Source organism: Pholcus phalangioides, unplaced genomic scaffold (genome assembly GCF_987345545.1).
Source record: "Pholcus phalangioides strain wild (caught in Gottingen) unplaced genomic scaffold, Ppha-v1.0 ptg000028l_1, whole genome shotgun sequence".
NCBI classification, from domain to species: Eukaryota; Metazoa; Arthropoda; class Arachnida; order Araneae; family Pholcidae; genus Pholcus; species Pholcus phalangioides.
In genome coordinates, this window is record NW_028301618.1 from 4,488,258 (window position 1) to 4,500,960 (window position 12,703).

The following is a 12,703-nucleotide window of genomic DNA, read 5'->3' on the forward strand; positions in this document are numbered from 1 at the left end:
AGTTTGAATTCCAACTTGCCTATGCAGTAGCCTACTAAGATGGCTTCGTTGAAATTATGCTGATCAAATGCTGGCACATCACTCTTAATCACAGCTGATGAAAATAATGATTCATACACACTAACACAGATTAAGCATTCGTGAATTTCTGCAGATTTCGTTTTAGAATCTTAAAGTCCCCAATTTTCATCTTCCATCATATTCATTCTTGGACCACTTAGCTCTACCTCACTTGTTTTTACAGGCAGTTCCAAGTTTATCGATAAATACAGTGTTGTGATTTGTGATCATAAAAGACCATTGGCAAACACCGTTATTTTATAAAAGAACTTCTTCAAAGCATAAAAATAGGCACATAAATCAATATCTCCAGATGACAAAGGTTGGCGATGCCCCTAGGAGCCGTGACGCACACTTTGAGAAACATTGCCTTATAACCTGACGAGACCGTCTTCATACTGTGACCAATCAGTGTGTCTTACTCCCCGAGTTTTATGGTAACCCTGTAAAGAGATGGGCTGTCTTCTCCCCATCTTTTGGCGATTTTCATAATTCTCTGCCGCTATCAGGATTACGATAAAAGCCATTATTGCTTCTCTTCCTGGTCGATCATCTCCGGGTCCTGACGGAATACCCAGTTGTTTCTACAAACGTCTTTCAGACCCGATATCTTCTCTGCTTAGCTCCATCTTCACATCCTTCTATGACTACGGGTCTATCCCATGCTCTTGGAAATCTGCAGTTATTAGTCCAATTTATAAGAATAAAGGCTCCAGGGCAGATCCGAATAATTATCGCCCGATATCGTTAACCGATATATCCTACAAAATTTTCGAGAGATGCATCGTCAATCAGTTACTTCCATTTGCCGACGAGATGAGCTTAATCCCCTCAGTTCAGTTTGGCTTCATTCCTGGCCACTCCTTACCAGTGCAGCAGTTAATTTGTCATGATATATGGGAGAGTGCTATAGACTCTGGACAAGAGATTGACGTAATTTACGTCGATTTCCAAAAGGCGTTTGATAAAGTAGACAGATTGCTACTACTGAGGAAGCTAGCTTGCATGGGGGTTCCGGATAAAGTTGTGAGGATAATTCAAGAACTGCTGCCAGACAGAGTTCATCAGGTTCGCGTAGTCAGCGTGATGTCTAGAGAATGTCAAGTGCCAAGCGGAGTTGTCCAGGGATCCGTGTTAGGCCCGATCTTATTTACTTTGTACACTTACGATATTACTCAGGCTGTGTCACCCATCTCTCTATTGCAATTCGCTGGTGACGTGAAGTTATTCTCTCCAGTGGAAAACACTAGGAGCTTAAGAATTGCATGCCAACAACTTTTCCAGTGGAGTTATCAGTATAAGCTACCTATTTCATCATCAAAAAGTGGATCAATGCATTTAGGAAGACGCACCGATCCTGAATATTACCAACTAGGTAATGAAACGTTACAGCAATTGGATACATGCATGGATTTAGGTATTGCAATGAGCCGCATTCTGGATTTCATTGATCATTATCATGGCATAGTCTGCAAAGCTAATAGAATTTCATATATGTTACGTACGGCATACCGTAAGTGTGATGCGCATACGTTGTCATATGCTTTCTGTGTGTACGTTCGCCCGACCCTGGAGTTCTGTTCGCAAGTATGGCGCCCTTACAAAATCAAGGACATACAGCTCCTCGAAAAGCCACAGAGGTCGTTTACTAAACGAATACCTGGCATGAGCGGTCTATCTTATTGCCAGAGACTTCAATTTCTGGGTTTACACTCACTGGAATGGCGTGGAATCGCTGCAGATCTGAAGATGTGCTACAAACTAGTCCACCAAAATGTTTATCTACCATCGAGAGAGCCTTTCTTTGAGATCATAGACAGGCGAGTTAACCTACTTAGGCATCGCTTCCAAATAAGAATACCAATGGCTAGAAGGGATTGCTTTTTCCACGGATATAGATGCCGTGTGGCAAGAATATGGAACAGTCTTCCATCAGAACTTGTATGTGTCTCCTACGCAAGATTCGCTTCCACTACTGGGGATTTCGACCTGGCTCCGTATGCGAAGTGCTTCCCGTACTGACTATTATTATTATTATTTTTTTCTTCCAGTATAAGTGCATTTCATGCCTTCTGGGGTTATTGTAAATAAATAAAAAAATTATCTATATATATAAAATTGATTTTCTGTGTGTGTGTGTTCTCTATACAAATCTACAATTTTAGATCAATCCTCGCCAAATTTTGCATGTGTACCAAACCGGATCCAAATTGAACGATATGCTACTTTAAAAGTTCGTCAGATTTGGACCAGTGCCCGAAATGGGCGAAAAACTGTCGGGCAACAATGGTTTCTGGGCCTCAACAATCACTTTCGGAACGTTTACTTTGGTTACCGTGGTTCCCTAGCAATGCCTTTCAGACGTGTATATGCCTTTACAATGGTTTGTCACTTCTTTAATGCTGTCAGTATGAGGCTTTTTGGATCACTTGATATTTTGAGGGACATACAAGATAACCAACATGGCGACAGTTCAGTTTATATAAACTGAAGAGCCAAAAAAACTGGTACACAGGCATGCGTATGCAAATAAAGAGATATGGAACCAATCAGAGTACGGCGCTGCGGTCGGCAACGCCTATATAACACAACAAGTGTCTGGCACAGTTGTTGTTATAGTCGGCACACGAGAGATGGGACATAGCATCTCCGAGGTAGTGATGAAATTTGGATTTTCTCGTACGACCATTTCACGAGTGTACCGTGAATATCGGGAATCCGGTAAAAAATTAAATCTATGGCATCCCTGCGGCCGGAAAAAGATCATGCAAGAACGGGACCAACGACGACTGACGAGAATCATTAGACGTGCAACCCTTCCGCAAATTGCTGCAGATTTCAATGCTGGGCCATCAACAAGTGTCAATCATTCAACGAAACATCATCGATATGGGCTTTCGGAGCCCACTCGTGTACCCTTGATGACTGCACGACAAAAAGGTTTACGCCTCACCTGGGCCCGACAACACCGACATTGGACTGTTGAGGACTGGAAACACGTTGCCTGGTCTGACGAGTCTCGGTTCCAATTGCTTCGAGCTGATGGACGTGTACGGGTATGGAGACAACCTTATGAATCCATGGACCCTACATGTCAACAGGGGACTGTTCAAGCTGGTGGAGGCTCTGTGATGCGTCTAGATACGACTCTGACAGGTGACAGGTACGTAAGCATTCTGTCTGATCACCTGCACCCCTTCATGTCCATTGTGCATTCCGACGGACTTGGACAATTTCAGCAGGACAATGCGACACCCCACACGTCCAGAATTGCTACAAAGTGGCTCCAGGAACACTCTTCTGACTTTAGACACTTCCGCTGTCCACTAAAATCCCCAGACATGAGCATTATTGAACATATCTGGGAGGAGTTGCAACGTGCTATTCAGAAGAGATCTCCACTCCCTATTAACCCCTACGGATTTATGGACAGCCCTGCAGGATTCATGGTGTCAATTACCTCCAGCACTACTTCAAACATTAGTCGAGTCCATGCCACGTCGGCACTTCTGCGTGCTTGCGGGGGACCCCACACGATATTAGGCAGGTGTACCAGTTTTTTGGCTCTTCAGTGTAGTTTTAAAATTAATTAAGGGGTCCATAAAGTACATCAAAGAAATTTCACAGCTTTAACTATGCATTTTTACAAGCAGAAACAGGCACATGGATACTTGAAGTTCAGGGGGGGGGGGAATCGGAATACCTAGCGCGCGAGCGCGCACACGCACACACACACATACACACATACACACACCGTTTAAAAAAAGAAAAAAAATATTCATTTTTACGTTTGTTTAAATCCAGATTTGTTTCTTTCATGAGTCGCGCAGGAAGTCGCCATATTGGTGAGCTTAGACACGGTTTGTATGTCCCTCAAAGAAAGAGGGAGATATCACGTGATCCAAACAGCCTCGTTGAAGGAAACCCGGGAAACGCCGGGCATTATAGCTAGTTATATAAGTAATTTATTATTTTCAGTGATGTTCCAAAAATGCAGTCCATTTTTTTCCATCACGTAAGGTTTTTTCTGTTTCTCGAAACGATTTTATAACATGGGGAAAATAATTCGAATCCAAATGTGTTTTGAGATCTTTAGTTTTATTTCATTTCTCCTCATAAATACATGCATCACATCCTAGCACTGTCATTATAATGATAGGCCAGAAAATGAAATATTTTTGTCGAAAATTTACTATATTTATTCATAACGCGCAGTTTCAATGTCATTTGTAGGCTGCTTATGTATTAATGTGGGGAAGGATTACTCGTCTGTGACATCAGCACATTTAATTGGATACGGTCTTGGTTAACTCAAGAATACTAACTGAAAAACAAGCTGACAAAAACTGCATGTTAACTGCCTATACCTCTACGTTTCTGAGACGTAGAGTTTGTATTATAGGATTAAATATGAGACGTGAAATGAAACAAAAGATAAACATATGACATGATGTCGCTCTCCACTTGGACTCAGTCGAGGGACCCGGGTTTGACTCCCGGTAGAGAAAGAGATGAGTTTTTTCCTTAATTTAAAAAAATCAACATCTATATCTTCGCAACATCCAGTTTTCTGTATATCTTGCAAAAGATAAACAACTATACCGTCAGCGTGGTCAGCTCAGAGACCAGACACGGTCTGGTCGATGACCTGTCAAGAAGACCATGTCCACGTGACTGTCATTGCGCCAAGGCAGAAGAAAAGTACAGGGAAGTACACGCGTGGTAGGTGAGCAACGGCTTAGTTTTTGTGTTGGATCAATGCGAGACGCAGAAAAGAAAATGTCATTCGTCTCTTTTTCTTCCACCGTCCAACGATTGGAGGTATTTTACTCACGTGGGTTGGTTTTCATTTGTTCAGGGTGAAGCTGTCCACCACTTTAATTGGTCGTAACACCGGATGGTCAAAATATCCATTAGCGAAACGACAGCCGCTTTTCGCCTCGACGTTCAGACCACAAAAAATGAGCGCCATCTTTCCAAGTGGTCGAACTTGGCACCGTCTCCAATTATAAGCGGTTGCTTATATTATCTACTTGAACCATAACGAGCCCCCATAGGGGCGCCAAAGTGAAATATCGAGCGTTATAGCATCGACTGCTGAGAGCTATTGAATACGTTTTCGATTGAGAAATATTTCTGCCTCACCATTTTTTCGCTCACCGAATTCTCTGAATCTCGTATGATGAAATCCGCGAGCAACGACGTTTCCTACTCGACCTGCATTAACAGTTTGCTCCCTAGATGGCAGCACGACAACAGATTGCGATGTGGCGTATGGGCGAAATTTCTAGAGAGTACTGCTTTTTTTTACTTCTTTTTTTATTTCTTTCGTACTGTTGTCTGTTGTGTGCCAACGCTTGTTACACTTTGCACCGAGTACACACACACACATATAACTATCGACTTATTTTCTTTCTTCGTCAACGCTAGGCAGTTTTTTATTAACATCGTTCTTCCTACTTTTTACTTCCTATACTTTCATTTGCTTGTTCTTCCCAATCAGCCACCGTATGATTGGACCCATGTTGGACGGAGGTATCCAGGAATCAGTAAACTTCAAAAGGGTTCTATTCGATATCTTCGGTCGAAGAAAATGCGCATCCAAAAGAAACATCGGCATCGCGTTCACTTCGAGAGCCGTTACCTTTACATTGTGAGAATGAAAATGTTTTATTTTATGTTTCGTATTCATGTTCCACAATCAGCCGTTCTTGTAATCGCTGTTGGGGCCGCTGTGGTGGTCGAGTGGTCATAATGACGGACCGGGTTCGAGCCCCACCGTCACCACAGTGGTGGTCGGCTGAAGTTGGTTTTCTGTGGTTCCCAACTTCAAGGCGCAAATGCGAGCCGATCTCTCCGTTAAAAAGTCTCGCCACAGAGAGCAACAGTCCTACAAACAGTACAAATATTCAGTCATTACACTGCACTCACTTCACTTCTGAGATATAGATGGCAGCACTAAAAAATCATACACAACACTAAATACGCACTCAGACTGTTAGGTACCCATACTTACACTTCCGGCACAACTCACTAGGTAGTAAATTGCCCATGGCGATAGACCTGAGTTGTGCTCGGCTTCAAAAAAAAATCGCTGTTGGAAAGTTCGTGAGAGTTACACATTCTAACAACGTCCGAGTCCAATGACGTGCTCTCAGCTTTCCTGACCGGCCTCCAAAGGAAGAGGAGGTCCGATACATAATAACGACATGTCGTATGATATACATTACTAGGCGTTGCGCCTTCTACCCCTGCATTGAAAAACTATAATAGCTCGCGCAACCTCTTCGATTATGAGACCCTTCGACTGGACATTACGTCCAATTCGACGATTTAAACGACAAACAAAACACATGTTTGCTATGAAACAAAAGCACATACTGGCATAGTTTCTTTTGGCGATGACTAAAGTTTTAAAGCGAAATGGCGGTGTATAAATGTAGCTTGTCCGCCTCTGGTCGTACTATGCTTCGGCTGGAACATATACTAAAATTGGAACGATACAGATAAGATTAGCATGGCCACGATGACACGCAAAATCGTTCCACATTTTTTTCCCCCGAGAACTTCTCTGTCGTAGAATATCGCTGACTTGTAACAGACGGTATTGCATGTTCTGACGGGATTTTCCGGCGGAGAAACAGTCCCGAGAGAAAGAGAGACCCACACGTTTTCCAACCTTTCCCTATTCATCGCGCGCAATAGTTACGGGAGCATTGAGATTCTACATCGACGCATTTCACATGAAATGAACACCGATTTTTCGTCGACGACGTTCTGCACATTCGGTTATCAGTGTTCGAGACATTCGGTTCATGGAAGCCATATCATGAGAGGTCGCAACTTTAGGCGAACGCATGGACAAAGTTCGATGATAAAAAAACCCTGGTAGGTGAGCAATGGCTTGGCTTTTGTGTTGAGCGAGAAGCAAAAAGAATACGCCATTCTTCTCTTTTTCTTCCACCGTCACGGATACCCCCCCCCCCCCCCCGATGTCTGATTTGGGCCCCGACATGGATGTTCAAACTCTTCGGTTTGCGCCATACGACAATGAAAACAGGGATAAAATAAATTTCAAAATGTTTAATTGATGCTTGAATAATTTCTGCACAGTTACTACTGCACCACAATCATTAGTGCATTACATAATATAATTCGATTTCGTATAGGTGTTACCCAGGCGTGCACTTTTTGTTCTGCGGGCCACAAAGTGATACAATTATCGTGTTGTAAGCGCACTCGGTACTTACTTAACAACACTTTTTCGGGAGCCGGATGATATCTCTTGTCCCACCGCCCCTGTTGCATAAGGGCTAGACTCTAGCCCTTATGCAGGAGGGGCAGTGGTACGTTGCATTATATATTTATTAATTATTGGGGGCTTAGCCCCCTGGCACAATTTATTAGGGAGGGGCTCAAGCATCTTCAACCCCAGGTTGCAGTGCCTATGGCTCGGGGACAGGGCCGGGTTTAGTCATTCAGTGCAAGAACAGTTTTGTGGTCCTGGTGATAAGGGTTAGGCCCTGATGTTAACTAATTTTTACTCTATAAATCCACGGAAATTTCTTTTAGGGGCGAAGTAGGTCTTCGAATTTGGATTTGTAAAAAATCTTTCCGAGGAGGAGGCCCCAGTAAGTAGGGCCTTTCTAGTGCATGGGCAGACTGGGTATGGACAGTGCAGGTGGTTACAAAGCTTCACGTTAACGAGAAATATGTGAAACAATATAATGTCTAACAGGGCCGCAACTAGGGGGGAGGGTTGCAGGCGGATCTGGTGCCCCGGGTGCTGTACTAGAGGGGGCGCAAATTTCAGTCTTTAATCCCTCCTTCAACATTATAGGGGGGGGCGCCAAAATGCATGCTTGTCCCGGCTGACCAAGCATCTAGTTGCGACCCTGATGTCTAATACTGTGAAATAAGATTTTGAATCGGGGTGACTGGCGCTTTAAGTCTGATAGGGTGAGTCCCTTGTCTCTTGCACCGTGGGCTCATCACAGTGTTAAGACCATGGCCAATTTATGGGAAAGGCAGACTGGGCTGTAGGGGCTTTAGTTATCGGTCTTATATTTATACAAATATAAATTTTATTGAATTTGAACCAAAGAAGCTAGATAAAAATCTTAGTTTGGGGGTCCTTTCAAAAATTAAGGCCCCCCCATCCAAGGATGTGGGGGCTGCAGATTCACTACCATATGCGTGTGTCTTTCAATTAATCGACATATTTTTCATCAATGGATTCAATAGAATTTCAAGTTCTGACTTTTTAAAGTATGTAGTTAGCGTAAAATATTATACATAATCAATGCAGTAAAATCCATTTTCACGGTCCCTAATATTTTGCGGTGTGATCGCAGCTGCCCTGTGTTGTGCACCCTAGGTTTAACCAAACGTATTAAAGCATTAAATAGTAGTAACATGCAATTTTACAACGACGATTCCCGGGCAAATTGATTTTTTTAAGACCTCCCTACCTAACTAGAAATGGTTGCACAGTGCCGCAACTAGATGATTGGTCAGTCGGGACAAGCACGCATTTTAGTGCCTCCTTTTAATATTGAAGGAAAGGTTGAAATTTGCATCCCTTCTGGTTCAGCGCCCAGGGCACCAGACATGGCTGCTCTCCCCTAGTTGCGGCCCCGTGATTGCTTACCACTTTGCATTCTTAATCTCGAACGATATCTCATTATCATGAGGGCCACCTCTGCGTGAGACCCCCGGGTCGTGTCCGGGTGAGCCCATGCGTTAAGACTACACTAGGAAAGAGCGCGATTACTTTTCTTAATGCAGTTAAAAACGAACGAAAACCCCTTCCTCTTGTTACTGTCCCTCACCCACGGTTCCGTGGCATCCTGTTTGGGAATCAATTTCACTACATTATAACTGTTTAAACAAGTTCAGTTGTAGGCGAGTTCAAAATAACGATAATAATAATAATAAATAACTTATTTTACCAAGAAATTTTTTTAAATTCAATCAAAATTAATATAAACACTTTCAAATATTTTTTTTTTCCTGTATGTTTTTTTCTCCGTAAAGACGTGTTCCCGATAATTTCCCTCATGGTTTCTAGAATTTCCCTCTCGTGGAAGAGAGAAGCTGCTTCTATTGACTTAACATTGCATACGTGAGTTGGGAAAAAAATTTCATTAAATAAATCAAATAAATTTTTTAAAAATTAAAAAAAAAATATCTTGACAATAAAGCGGTTTTTGTGGCATCCGCCCAAAAAAAATGAAGTTCTGAGCGTGAAGTCTATGCGAAAACATTCATGAAAAAAAACCAACAATTTTACATTATGCTCCCTTTTGAGTTAGGTCTTATTTTGAGTGAGTCATCGGGTGACGTCAAAACGAGTTTCATTGTGGAGGGCGCGCTTGCTAATACTTAACCTTCGATATTCCAGAAATACGGCCCATCAACTTCACCATTACTACGATTAAATTACCCGCTCCAGCTAATACTGGTGCGAGCGTAAGTGGAGCTCTCTGTGGCGAGACTTACAATTTCTCAGCGACTTTATTATTCATATACTTTTACTTTAAAAAGTGTTTAATCAAAATCGAATCGAATTGAAAACCGAAAAATGTTGTTCGTATAAATCATAAATTCCATCTAATACATGAATTTTTTTTGTGTTTGAAGAATTTTAGTGCACATGTCCCATAAATGAGGTGTCTCAAAAAAAATAAATAAAAATAAATAAAATTCAATGTTGTCAATTTTGCTCAAGAGATGGCAGGCCTAATTTTTAGATAGAAAAGGTTTATCGCCATCTCTTAATGTCTTTTAATAGCATTTTACCACATGAATATAAAAAAAATGGAACCTTAATTTCTGTCCTAAATTGTTTGCTCACGGATATCTCCAACCATTGACTTGATACATACATTGTAGGTTCAAAAATGTTTTCGATGACGTTACTTAAAATGCTATATATTTCCCGTAATGTATCAGCTACAATTTAAATTTTTTTTTTTCCAATTGCCCGCCAGCTTCAAGAGGCTAAAAATTACAAAGACTATACAGTAGGAGCTTTTTTAGATTATAACAAGGCATTCGATTGCATTTGGCACGAGAAGCTCCTACTGAAGATGATCATAAAATTTTTGCGATCATACTTATATTTCAGGTCAAAATAGGAGAAGCATGTTCTTCCAAAAAGTGCATTAAGGCGGGTATCAATCAAGGATCAAACTTAGGACCTATATTACACAATATTTTTATGGATGATTATCCGCAGGTGCCTAAAGGAATTTCATCCTTATATGCTGACGATGTCCTCATGATATGCACAGATAGGATAGCTTCTAAGACTCTTAGCAACCTTCAGGAGCTGATGGAGGGAGTGGAATACTGGAATTTAGTAAATAGGGCCAAATTAAATGCTTCAAAGTGTGTTTTTATGTGGCTGACAAATAAAGAGATTCCACAAAATTCTTACTTGTTTATTGAACACCAAGCGATTGACCCAAGCATAGTGACTAAGTACTTAGGAGTATACATAGACACTCGCCTAAATTTCAAATATCATGTCGAGCAAGTAAAAAAAAATCCCAAATTGCAATGGAAAGTCTCCTCCGTTTTTGCTACCTAAAGTCACGTGTATCACTAAAGAACAAGAAATTTATGTATGAACAAATTATCAGACCTGTTCTTACATATGGTGCACCGGCTTGGGTTTTCGCTCAGAAAAGCAATATTTACAACCATGGAAACATCAAAATTATATTCTCGGGTGCTCCAAAATACTTCAGACTAACCGACCTGCACGCTGATCTTCAAATTCCATCCATCTACAAATATACAAAGAAACTGGCCAAAAAGTACTTTGAGAAGCAAGAGGCTTCAGAAGTGCATGTTATCAGCTCAGCATCCAACTACCCAGCTGAACAGAAATTAGCACAGCTAAGACCAAAGAATATCTTGGTCACAAATTTTAGAAAGGAATTTTAATTCTAGTAGAACAAGCAATAATGGTTAATCATACTGAAGTTATGATTGAAAAGACCTTGTATTTTTTTATTAATAATGTACCACAGCATAGTATAGATAAATATTACTATAAATAAATTTCATCAAATTTTTGTAAAATGATGGAAATGCTAATCACTGCCAATCAATTCAATTTTTAGCATTGGTAGAGTGAGAATAGTTTATGTAAATACAGTCATTCATAAAATTAAATAATTGAAAAGTATATGATATGAACGCTTTGTGAATTATATAACCATTTGTGATATGACCTAATCAGCATAGATTTTTTAATCTAATATAATTGTCACATGTTCCACAGATGTTTAAAAGTTGCATAATATGATTCTGATGAGACTATGAGGAGTGTATTAATGTTCTGTAAATTCAAATGTCCATTTGTAACCTTCTATCTTTCTTTAGCATCTTTCTATTTTATAATTATTTATTTTTTAAATATGTTTGTCAAATGTTTAGAAATCACAATGAATGGTTTTGGTGACATTGTTGGAGTTTTCATGTATATACATATATCATTTTTTGTCTAAATGGAAACGTATTGCAAAATATGCTGTAAACTTATGTTGTAAAACATTGGTAATTTTTACGATTTGTGGCAAAGTGAATCACTGAAACTGATTTGTTTAATACTGTAGGTATTGAGAATATTTGCAGTCGACGAGATTTATTTTGAAAGTAAGTGCATAGCTGCCAAGTCTCCGAATCGTTCGGGAATCTCCCGAATTTTAGCTTCATCGCTCGGCCTCCCGAAAAGTTCTTAAATCTCCCGAACTTTTACGAAAATCACAAAAAAATCCTAAAAATTCCCTACTTCATTAAAAAAAATCCCTGCTTATGAAAACAATCCCTGCTTATGAAAACAATCCCTACGAAATTTCTTGTGGGGCATGAAGCCCTTTTTTTTCCCTTTCGAAATGACGTCACACGTCGTAAATGGGGAAATTCCCTTTTTAAGGAAGTTTTACAAACCCTCTGATGGTAACAAGAAAGTTGTTTGTCTTATCGTGCAGGGAAATGGCTTAGCAGCCAATAGTCCTGGATAATAATTGAATATTATGGTACGCGCATGTGGTCAGAATTTCTTTTGTTGAAGTTACGTACGTGCGATATAACAAAACATGAATACTGATCAGCAAAAACATATTTAATCGATTTTAAAGGTACTTATTATGATGAATTTCCTTTCATCAAACGTTCCAGAAAAGGGTCGACTTTTCCTTTTTGTACAAGTTGTGTTACGGACATAAACATCGGTCATGGAAAGACTGCCATCATCACTCGTGAAATGAAAAAAAAAACATCAAGCAAACGTTCCTGATTGAACACAATATCTATTTTTAATAATTTGGTATGCTTTTGTGGTGCGTGAGGGTGTTCTGTCTCGTTTCTTTTGAAATGTGCTGGTTGAATTTGTTGATTTGGTTGATGGCTCGTTTCTTTTGAATGGCGCTCAAGTAAACAAACAGCCGGTCCTGGCGACTCCCCCTTGCCACAAATATCATTCTTCCCCCCTCCCTCCAAGTCGCTCTGTGCAACAAGATGATATTTTTAACCTGAACATCATAATATTCAAAAAATCGTCAACGAATAAGGCAAATAGCAGGAAATACTAAAAAATTCCTAAATGCATTTCGACACGCTATGGGTGTCG

General features: G+C 40.4%; 1 pseudogene; it reads left to right on the forward strand.

Annotated features, from left to right (window-relative positions):
- The first annotated feature begins 6,520 nt into the window (after positions 1-6,520).
- LOC149067800 (U6 spliceosomal RNA) lies at positions 6,521-6,614 on the forward strand (annotated as a pseudogene).
- The last annotated feature ends 6,089 nt before the right edge of the window (positions 6,615-12,703 follow it).